Raw genomic sequence first — 10598 nt, 5'->3', positions numbered from 1 at the left:
GTGTCTACCTGGAGTTAATTAGCTGGTTTTATCCAGAGTCAAAACAATTTGCAGATCTTGATAGCGGGTGGCAGCTGGCGCCTAGGAGGTTCCAGTCTCTTTTTTCACCTTCTAATAAGCCAGCACTCGCCTGAAACAAAAGCTTTGCTGCTAACTGAAGGGAACCCGTATAATAGGCCCAGTCCCCCCCTGCGAGGAGAGCCCAGTGGAGGATCTGAGCAAATTGCCAGATATAAAATGTTATTGAGTAACCAAATTAACATAATACAAGAGCTCTTCCAGATAGTCGGCTGCCTGCTTACTCCCCTCATTTGCTGCTACGTGCCGAGATGATACGCAATACCCCCTCTGGCTCAAGCTCATTACAGGAAACAACGCTCTTTACAAATGGAAAAAAAAAAAAGGAAGCTGTTCGGAGGTGGCAGAGGACAACGCAGAGCAGAAGAAAGGCCTTTTTACTGAATGGGATACTGGACCTAATTAGCAAATCGGGCCCCGGTCCTTCCCCATCACCCCCATCACCCGTTACCTTTCATCAGAAACCAATAGAACAGGGGAATGGCACTCAACATTCCCAATTAATCTAGTAGCTCCTGATGCTCTGTCCTTATGGCACCCTTCAGACTGTGCCACGGCTCTGGACCTGGAAAGCCCTCTGTGGTTAGCTAACGCAGTACCCAAATATCCAGAAGACGCCACAGACAGAACCCAGTGGCTCAATGCAATGGTCACTTTCCAGGATAGGGCCTGCAATATTCAGTCCAAATGGGTCTGTGTGCAGCCTGCGAGGCATTGCAGAGGAAACGTTGAGCTGGATTATCTGCACAGTTGTTTCCAAGAACCACCCGCACTCCTTACAGGTCTGCAACCTTCCGATGGTGGTGGTGCTCTGGTGATCACACGGATGGCGCAGTGCAAAGCTCAGAATAGTCTCAACAGGTCACCGGCACACAGATGAATTCAATATCTCTGATATGTTTATTGAAAAATGTCACGGCATGTCATTAGAAGCTGAATCTAGCGTTTCGGGACCTCGCAGGGAGCCTTTATCAGAGAGACATAGTGACGGATGTCTGCACAGAGGGCCCAGCATAGTAATATGTAGATGAGGGAAAATATAATCGTGATAAAAAAAAATGGCCATAAAAAAAGATCAGTAGAAAAAAAATACATCCTACTGGGACACTAGCCGAGTGCTGCTCGTGTCCTATAACATGGCGCTCACTATTACTGTTATCTTCTGGAGTGTGCAGTTCTGATTACCGGGGAAATGGTCAGAAAGTCCATTAGCACAGCTGTTGCATCTTCTGGGCTGCGTCGTCACAACTTTTACCCGCTGTCTGGAGTTTATTTATAGATTTTCAACAAACGTCATTTTATTGCTGTTGGGCCACGACGCACGGCGGGCAAGAAGTGGCTAACGAGTTCAACGCACAATGTACCAACCGGATGGCACACTTACTACCGGCAATCAGGCAACGGTAGCTTTTGTCTGTCAAACATGCGTTTCTCTGAAGCACTTGACCCAATTTTTAGGCCGGCTTTTCCGCCCGCTGTGCCTGACTGCAGCTCGCTCGCTCTGCGCGGCACAAAGGGGGTTGTTTGTAAATGTCTTTTCAATACGGGAAGGTGAAAATACCTGGACGCTGATTCACAAAATAACAGCTTTTTTAATTTGTATTCATTTTAACGAAGGCGCGCTCCAGTCAAACATGCAAATAATGCATTTCAACTGCTTAAAGAGGAACTTTTATCTTCGGAATGACGACAAAGACATCCTTAGAAATGTTTAGTGATGACATTTTACAAACGGATACTTCTAGATCATTGACGGCTTTTTTTTTTTAAATTCTTTGCACTTTTTTCTTTTCCTCCCCAGACTTCTCACAGCGGCCATGTTTACTAAGGGCAGATTATGATATCTCGCTTCACTTCCTGGATCTCTGGCACATGTGACTAGGACATGTGACCAGCACATCATCTCAGGGGAGGAAAACGCCTTTCCCTGAGATCTCGTGAGATTACAGAGGAGATTTCCCAGCAATGTTCTGCTGATGTCACCTTCCTGGGATGCAACGCTTGGGCACAGCTTACATCACTAATGCCCAAGAGGACCAGGAAGTATAAAATCAATAACTAAGTAAAAGAAAAATATGTTTGTTTAGCTAATGAATGTGAGATGATTTCATATCAGCATCATACCTGCATGCTAAAGTGATTTTTAATGAAAGGGGGTAAGGTCCACACCCTGCTCAAAGCGACTTTGGTTTCTTTTATTCGGGCATTCGTCTTGTCCAGTCCGTTCACTGCGGCCCCGTCACTCCAGCCTCATTTTCGGAACCTCCGGGTCTGTGTGAAGGCAACAATGTGTTCCTAATGGAGTCTCCCATGAATTTTTACTTTGGAATACAGTTGGTCTTTACAGATGAACTCCAGGTAAACGGCTAAATAAACAGATTAATAGGATCTGTTTATTTGTCCATCCAATCCTGAGATTTACAAAGCTCTGCCACAAAATACAGCCCTGTCTGGCAAGGTAGCAGAACTGATTATTGTCTCCTGCACTTCAGTAACACTTACGGGTCTTGTCCCTCCCCCAAGCCTGCGACTGGCCAGTGAAAGGAGAAGCAGCAGACTGATGAGCTCATTTCTCAGTCGCTCTGCTCTCACTTCCTGTCAGCATGTTGCTTCTCGGTCTCCCAGTCTAAACTCCGATCACAGCTCTCTATTTATACAAGGCTGCATCTAACAGAACCGCTTGCACAAACATTTCACGTCGGCAGAAAACGTGCATGTGTTAGCTGGTAGTGGAGAACAAAGTCAGTTGGAGAATCAATGAGAGAAACCCAGCGGGGATACGAGGGAGAGACGTTCGTTAAGGTCACCGTGCTTCTGGTGCCAGTGAGATGTAAATCTCCGGTTTCTGCTCGGCTCTGGCTTTTCTTTGTTGTTTTCTGTTTGCATGCAACTTGCTGACGGGTAAAATCCAGGCTCGAGCGGTGACCGGGACTCCGCAGAGGTCCGAGACAGCAATCAGCGCTTTGTGCGCGGCTCCGAGGCCAATCGAGGATTCCGTATTGATAACTTCTCAGAAAGAAAGGACTTGCTTACAGCAGAGAATTTATCATCCGGCCGGCACTTTCTGAACTGTTAGAACTTCATCAGAAACCTTCGGAGCGCTGAAGCCAAATTACCCCTAACTCTGCGCTTATTGAGAAAACCTCAGAACCAGCGGGCGTACCTACCGCAAGGCCAACTAGGCAATTGCCTTAGACGGCACTTTCCGGGGGGGAGGAGGGGGGAGGCAAACCAGTAAGGATGCGCCAATATAGGTCCGGATACTGGGCATTTTCAGGACCATCTCCCTCCCTTCCTTCCTTCCAGCGCCGGCCCGATCATCTCCCTCCATTCCTTCCAGCGCCGGCCCGATCATCTCCCTCCCTTCCTTACAGCACCGGCACGAACATCTCCCTCCCTTCCTTCCTTACAGCACGAACATCTCCCTCCCTTCCTTCCTTACAGCGCCGGCCCGAACATCATCTCCCTCCTTACATTCCTTCCTTAATGCGCCGGCCCGAACATCATTCCCTGCCTTCCTTTACAGCACCGGCCGGAACATCCTCTCCCTCCCTTCCTTCCAGCGCCGGCCCGATCATCTCCCTCCCTTCCTTCCTTACAGCGCCGGCCCGAACATCATTCCCTGCCTTCCTTTACAGCACCGGCCCAGACATCATCTCCCTCCGCGCAGGCTCCTAAGAACGCCCGAGAGTCCGCGCAGGCTCCTAAGAACGCCCGAGAGTCCGCGCAGGCTCCTAAGAACGCCCGAGAGTCCGCGCAGGCTCCTAAGAACGCCCGAGAGTCCGCGCAGGCTCCTAAGAACGCCCGAGAGTCCGCGCAGGCTCCTAAGAACGCCCGAGAGTCCGCGCAGGCTCCTAAGAACGCCCGAGAGTCCGCGCAGGCTCCTAAGAACGCCCGAGAGTCCGCGCAGGCTCCTAAGAACGCCCGAGAGTCCGCGCAGGCTCCTAAGAACGCCCGAGAGTCCGCGCAGGCTCCTAAGAACGCCCGAGAGTCCGCGCAGGCTCCTAAGAGCTTCCAAGAGACCGCGCAGCCCATCGAGAGACCACAAAGCCTCCCGAGAGCCCTACCCCTACTCTATAGTATTTCCCTTTACTCTTCCCCCAGCAGCTACATAAACAGTTATGGAATGAGGTGAAGGGAGGAGCTGGGCCAGCAGAGACAGTAATTACACACTCCTAGTAGAGGAGTATGAACTATGAGGTGCGAGGAGGAAGGAGGCTGTGCTAGGAAACTGACCATTGCTGGATCAAAGTGTCTTAGCATGTTTACAGTCACATTGCAAGTGAATAGAAATCATTTAAGAAAGGAAAAATTCTGCAAAAAGCACATAAAATACTTGATATTTATGTGCATTTTCTTTTTTTTTTAGTTACAGTTAGTAAGAGGGACTTTTAAAACCCAGATCTTAATGGGAGCGCTGTCACTTTAAACAAGCTTGCCATCAGTGTTGAAGCCTACTTGCAGCTTGTTTAAAGTGACGGCTGGTGCCCCTGTTAGGATCTGGATGCGCCATATTGGAGCTAAAGATTGCTTTGATAAAGCGGATTAAAGTGGATTCAATGAAGCAGCTGGAAGCTCTGCAAATTTTCTTTGAAGCAGCTTTCTGTACACACCGCTCCCATGCAAGCAGGCGCCCATGTGTACAAGACTTGAACCTTCTTTCAGCCATTAAATGCGTTTCAGCTGTGCATTTTACCGCTCGGCTGGAGTCGCCCCTTTAGATATCTCAGCGGCACAGGGCGCACAGTCATATTGAAGTGACTTGTGAGGCCTCTGGAGCGTCGGAATGAACCAATATGAAAAGGATGGTACAGGTCGCTGGGGATGATGCATTTATTCATCAAACCCCGTCTGCTAAGCAAAAGTTGAAAGCGAGCCGCGTTCATAGGAGAGGCACTGCCGCCGCCGCCGGATCGTTCCGGAGAGTTCGGGGAAAAAGCCTGCCGCATGAATGACAGTCCTTCCGGCTGAAGATTGACTGATACAATAAAAGCCGAAACAAAACCCAGAGTGCCGGCTCCAAATACAATCAGTTCTGCTGTAAAGCCGTGTGCAGCGGCGGAGATAATTTATACGAGGGGGGGAAAGAAGATGATTAAATTAGATAGAGGAGGAAGAGGGGACCGCGTTACATGAAACCCCTTCATCACCGGGTCCGCCTTCCCCCTGGGTAGAGCCGCTCTGGGGCGCAGCGCTGCGGGGACACGCTCTCGCTCTCTGTGTATGCTCTTTGCTCTTCGACAAGAAAGAATAAAGTAGATGCAAACCCGGACAGGATGACATTCGGTGTTCTAAAGCTTTTTGTCATCCTTTACTGCAGCTGCTGATCTCCTGCAGTCACTTCCTGTCTATATGCACTCCAATGCAAGCTGCGTGGCATTTCTCAGGGTGGGTTTCCTAAAGGTGACAACAGGGACTGTGTCTGCGTAATGTGTGCCACGTATCTCCATCAGGAGCTCATGTGACAGGGTGACAACAAAGGAGCACAACAGAGAGTTTGGTCAACCTGTAACCGGAAGTGCCTGAACAAGGACAGAGCTTTGTCACCTTAGAATAGGACGTTCCTTAACAAGGAAAGAGTGTTGTCACCCCGTAACAGGAAGTGTCTGAACAAGGACAGAGCGTTGTCACCAGTGGTGGAACTATCACCATGGCAACCGCTATGGGGCCCGGCCAGGATGAGGAACAAAGGTGTCCCCCTGATGCCCTACAGGCCGTCTAGGTCGCTATGGCATCTCAGGCTGCTGGCTGTCACTGGCGGCTGTGAGGAGGAACGCGCCGCTGTCCAGATCACTGACAACCTGCCAGTGATCTGTGCAGCGGTGCATTCCTCCTCTCACAGCCGCTGCCGAGTCAGTGACAGCCAGCAGCTGCTGCTGCGGGGGGGCCCAGCGGCAGTGGAGGAAAAGGCCAGGCCCAGTGACGTTGGAGGAGACGGGGCCCGCCGGCGACCGAGGAGGAGGCGGGGCCCGGCTGTGTAGAAGGCCGACAGCGGATCGGGGCTTACAGGTAAGAGGTGTGCAGGGGTGTGACCAGCCCACCTGAGATCCTGCAGAGCCCACCATAGAGATGCATTGCATTTGACGTGAGTCCCAGATCTTCACTCTACACCACTGGTAAGGTTGTGGCACTATATGTGGTTGTAAAATGCATCTCATAGGTACAGTGTAGCCCCATAAATCCGGGCTGGACAAATCCCAGGTCACCAAAGCTTCTTAAAAATGAGGGCTGGCGCCCAACCTTTGAGGTTTTAATTATATGTTGTCAATGGAGCTCCTAAGACATCCTCCTGGCTCCTGGACTGGACAGACTGGCTCCTGAATTCCATGTTCATTAGTCCACCCCCTGCCATAAATATCAGTATTATTGCTTCTATTGATCCTCTACAGTGTCAGGTAATTGTACATAAGAGACAACCCTTCCGGTGATTACTTATCTCATCCTGCATGCAAGAGCCATATAAACAATCACACAACCACCATGTGCGCAAAAGTAAGTCATCCAAAATAAATTTAACTTGAAAACCCGACGTTAGAGTATGTGTTGTTACTAGGGATGCACCGATACGGGTTTTTCGGTATCGAGTACTGATTTTTTTTTTTCTCTGTCCTCACCGATACCAGAGGTCCCATTAAGGAAGCCGAGCGGCGTGTAATGACTTGCCGGGAAGCCGTCACTAGGTGACGAGGAAGCATGGAGCCGGCTACCTGGCCAATCAGGAAGCCAAGGAGCGGGTAATGATTGCCACCTGGCTTCCCGGCCAGCTTGCCGACCAATTAGAAAGCTGGGTGGCGAGTAATTAAGACGGTGCCTGGCTTCCTGACTGGCCGCGAAGCCGGCTCCATGCTTCCTCGTCAACAAGTGACGAGGGAGCATGGAGCCGGCTTCCCAGGCCAATCAGGAAGCCAGGGGGCGAGTCATTACCCGCCCCTCGGCTTCCTGGTGACGAGGGAGCACAGAGCCAGCTTCCCGGCCAATCAGGAAGCCGGGCAGCATGTAATGAACCACCGCCCAGCTTCCTGATACAGGACGTTCCGGTATCAGGAGTACGAGTACTCGCACAAATACTGAATATCGGTGCATGCCTAGTTGCTACCTGTTCAAAACTTTTTTTTTAGATCAGCCAACAACTATGTGGTGCGAGGTCCTGACTGGATACAAGTTGATTGAAATGTTGAGGTTGGTGTTCATGTTACATCTAACACTTGTACCAAAGGTTGTACGGACAGATTGTAACGTGTGTGTCGAGCTTTAGACGATCTTTGAGAATGAAAATGCAACTGAGACCAAAAAATTTCATGTTTGCGATGGAGTGGCGAGGGATTAGACCCCCCCGGTCAGGCTTTTGAGGTCTGTGTCCCAACTATGGAGATCCACCCCCTCTACTTGTCCTGGTGACCGTTAACACCGGAAGTGAAGGAAAATCCCAAATTGTGGGTTGTCGTCAGAACAGGAATAGAAGGGAAGTCTTCCAATGGGCACACTAGTTCTGGTGACCCTGCTGACCACCAGGGATGTCCTTAACTTTGGAGGGATTTCCTTCACTTCCTGTTGTTGCTGTTAGACAGGAAGTAAAGGGAAATCTTCCTAATGGGACACAGATAACACAAATAAGCGGGCAGGGGTTATAATTATGGATGCACAGATATCAGTTTTTTGGTATCAAGTACCGAATTTTTTTTTCGGTACTCGCCGATACCAGAAGTCCCATTAAGGAAGCCAGGCGGCGTGTAATGACTCACCACCCGGTTTGCTGATTAGCAGGGAAGCCGTTCTCCATGCTTCATCGTCACCAAACAGAAGCGCGGCTGATAGAAAACAAAATTCAGAAAAGCGAGCGTTTCCGATGAGCGGGCCGCTCGCTAAACCACGACGGCTGTAACTTAAGAACAAATCCTCCTATAAATCTGGTTATCTCTGCTTTCTGGGAAATGGCGTCATCGCCGTCGCATAATGGGTCAATGAAATCCGCATTATGCAATCGAAGGTTTCTGTGAATGAGGCTCTCCGTCCGTACATCACGTTCTCTATACACAAAACGGCGGCGAAGCGAGTTTCTTTTTTTTTTCTATTTACAGAAGGAGCATTAGCGGGAAGCGTAAGGACTGAAAGTAAGAACAGCTTTTACCAGCATGAGGCGGATTATCAACGAGCATGAATGAGAAAACATTACAAGCGGCGGTTCGAGGAAGATGAACAAAACAACGTCATTTGTGTGTAAACAGATCCTACGATTGGCCTCGGGTCATCTAAGGGCCGGCTTCCTGCGCTGATTTCAAAATGGAAGTTTTAGGAGTTTTTAATTGCGATTCAGCGCTGGAACGCAATTAAAAACGCTCAAAACCGCGCTGATCAGTGCGGTAAAAAAAAAAGTCAGGGAGCAGTTCGGGCGGAGGGCGGTTCGGATCGCGCTGAGCCGAGCGGTCGCATGAACGGTCTCCATAGCAATGTATGAGATCGTTCATGTCGGCGGATCCGCGTGGCCAAATCCGTGTGGCTGAACCGCCCCGGTGCGAACGGGGCCTCAAGCACAACCAAAAATAAAATGACAAGAAAATGCAGCTTTAGCAGCAATACGCCTCTTTAATCCAGAGCTGCCCGCCATTGTACTTCCTTTCTACCGCTAGCTATCCCCCCCTCCCATGTCCAGCATCATTCAACCCGCATCCTCTGAACCTAGCCTGTCATGGACCCGCCCCCAGACTGACTGGACAGTGAACGGGAAGCAGCACAGTGATGAGCTCATCTCTGTTACTGAACTTTCCTCCAATCGGCATGCTTCTGGTCATTTGAACCGATTGGCTCCTTAAGCTTTAAAAAAGGCTCAGGGGGTTGCAACCAATCAGTAAAGCAGGGATGACATCATCGTATCCAGAAAGACTACTGACTTATTCTTGGGGCCACATTTGCACTGCGCACTGCGTTAACCCGTGTGCATTCAAGTCTGATGTACTAAGGAAAAACTCCGTGATTTTAAAAACCGTTCCCCTGCAATGGGGTTACACCCGCACTGTAAGGGGTTAAGTGCTCGTTTTGTCTAGAGGCGCAAATAAAGCAGATCTAGTCACCTGGTCCTCGGTCCCACTGGGCTGCTAGACTAATCCCTGCAGCCTCGGTCTAAGGACCCATCATCACATCCAATGCAGGTCCTTTTACTTACAATAGAAGGGAGGACGCTAAAGGGACATTGCACAGCAGCAGTGGAGGGGGAAGAGAAGTGAATGCCGAGCACTACAGGACCCAGGATCAGGTGAGTATATCTGCGTTGTTTGAACCCTCCCCTAGACAAAAATGAGCAATTAACCCTTGCAGTGCACAGGTAGCCCCACTGCAAGGGGGAGCTTTATAAGTTACAGGGGTTCCATAAAGCAGGCTATTCATTTTGATTCGGCTGGAAGATCACCTTATACACCTCTCCTGTGCTCCCCTGTCGGTTCACCCTGTGCAGCTGGCTGCAAAATACCCGGGACCTCTGAGCATTGGGGAGCTTATGACTATAATGGGCAAGGTGACCGTCTCTTTAAAAAGGTTGTCTAAGGAATGCTAGAGAGCTGTGAGATGAGAGAGGGAGCAATAGAATGCAACAGCCTCTAAAACAACACAGCTATTGTTAGATGAGAAAGAGAAGCAGTGTCCAAAAAAAGGCCGTAAGAGGGCAAAGGACTAGACACCAACATTGCCCGCCTTCTCCCTACACGATCTTTTTCCCATTACTGACCTACCATGCCTTGTTCTGCACTGTGTCTGTGTGGAGGCGGCCATCTTGGTAGAGCTAACTTCAAATCTTGTGAGACCAGCAGTCCAAGGCAGCAGTGCTGTCGGCATAGGGGGTATCTGGGCACACTTCCAATGCACTGCCATCACTCAGGAGGAATACAAGACACAAGGTAGATTTTTTGGAGTGCTGCTTGAGTGCACCATGCCTTGTTCTGCACTGTCTCTGTGTGGAGGCGGCCATCTTGGTAGAAGCAGGGCTTTTTTTCCCCTCATGGCAGAGCCTCCATCGAAGAGAACCGTGACCAGTATCACCAAATCTCACTTCAAATCTAATGAGACCGGCAGTCAAAGGCAGCAGTGCTATAGGCATGGGAGTACCTGGGCACACTTCCAATGCACTGCCATCACTCAGGAGGAATACAAGACACAGGGTAGATTTTTCGGAGTGCCGCTTGAGCGCAGTAAACATTCCTAAATGTTAATTTTAACATAGCAAATCTTCACTTCTTAAGTTCAGTTCTACTTTAATGCAAAGGTCGATTACTCCCTAGCTGCTCCTATATCTTCAGGGCACCTCAAGTGTGCAAATCCAGTAAGTATCGGGGGGCTTCGTTAGAGCAGCGGGGGAGGGGAGGGATTATGTTTTTCATGAAGGAGGTAATGAATTCATAATCAAATTACGTAGTCTTTCCATTCCTCTGGGTGAGCTGCTGAAACTTGCCCGGCTTTAATGTTCAGCAGCAAAATCAAACCGATCAATGGAATTGAATGCAGCAAAAGAGCAGATTGTGAAATGGCAGTAC

At 49.6% G+C, this 10598-nt stretch overlaps 1 protein-coding gene across 1 annotated transcript in view; it reads right to left on the bottom strand.

Annotated features, from left to right (window-relative positions):
- Positions 1-10598, bottom strand: part of RPTOR (regulatory associated protein of MTOR complex 1) — a 158894-nt gene that overhangs the window by 98889 nt on the left and 49407 nt on the right. The window lies entirely within an intron of this gene.

This window comes from Nanorana parkeri, unplaced genomic scaffold, assembly GCF_000935625.1.
Source record: "Nanorana parkeri isolate BGI_ZX_2015 unplaced genomic scaffold, ASM93562v1 scaffold954, whole genome shotgun sequence".
In the NCBI taxonomy this organism is placed as follows: Eukaryota; Metazoa; Chordata; class Amphibia; order Anura; family Dicroglossidae; genus Nanorana; species Nanorana parkeri.
Note: the sequence above shows the minus strand (reverse complement) of the source record. Positions and strands in the feature narration are given on the sequence as shown.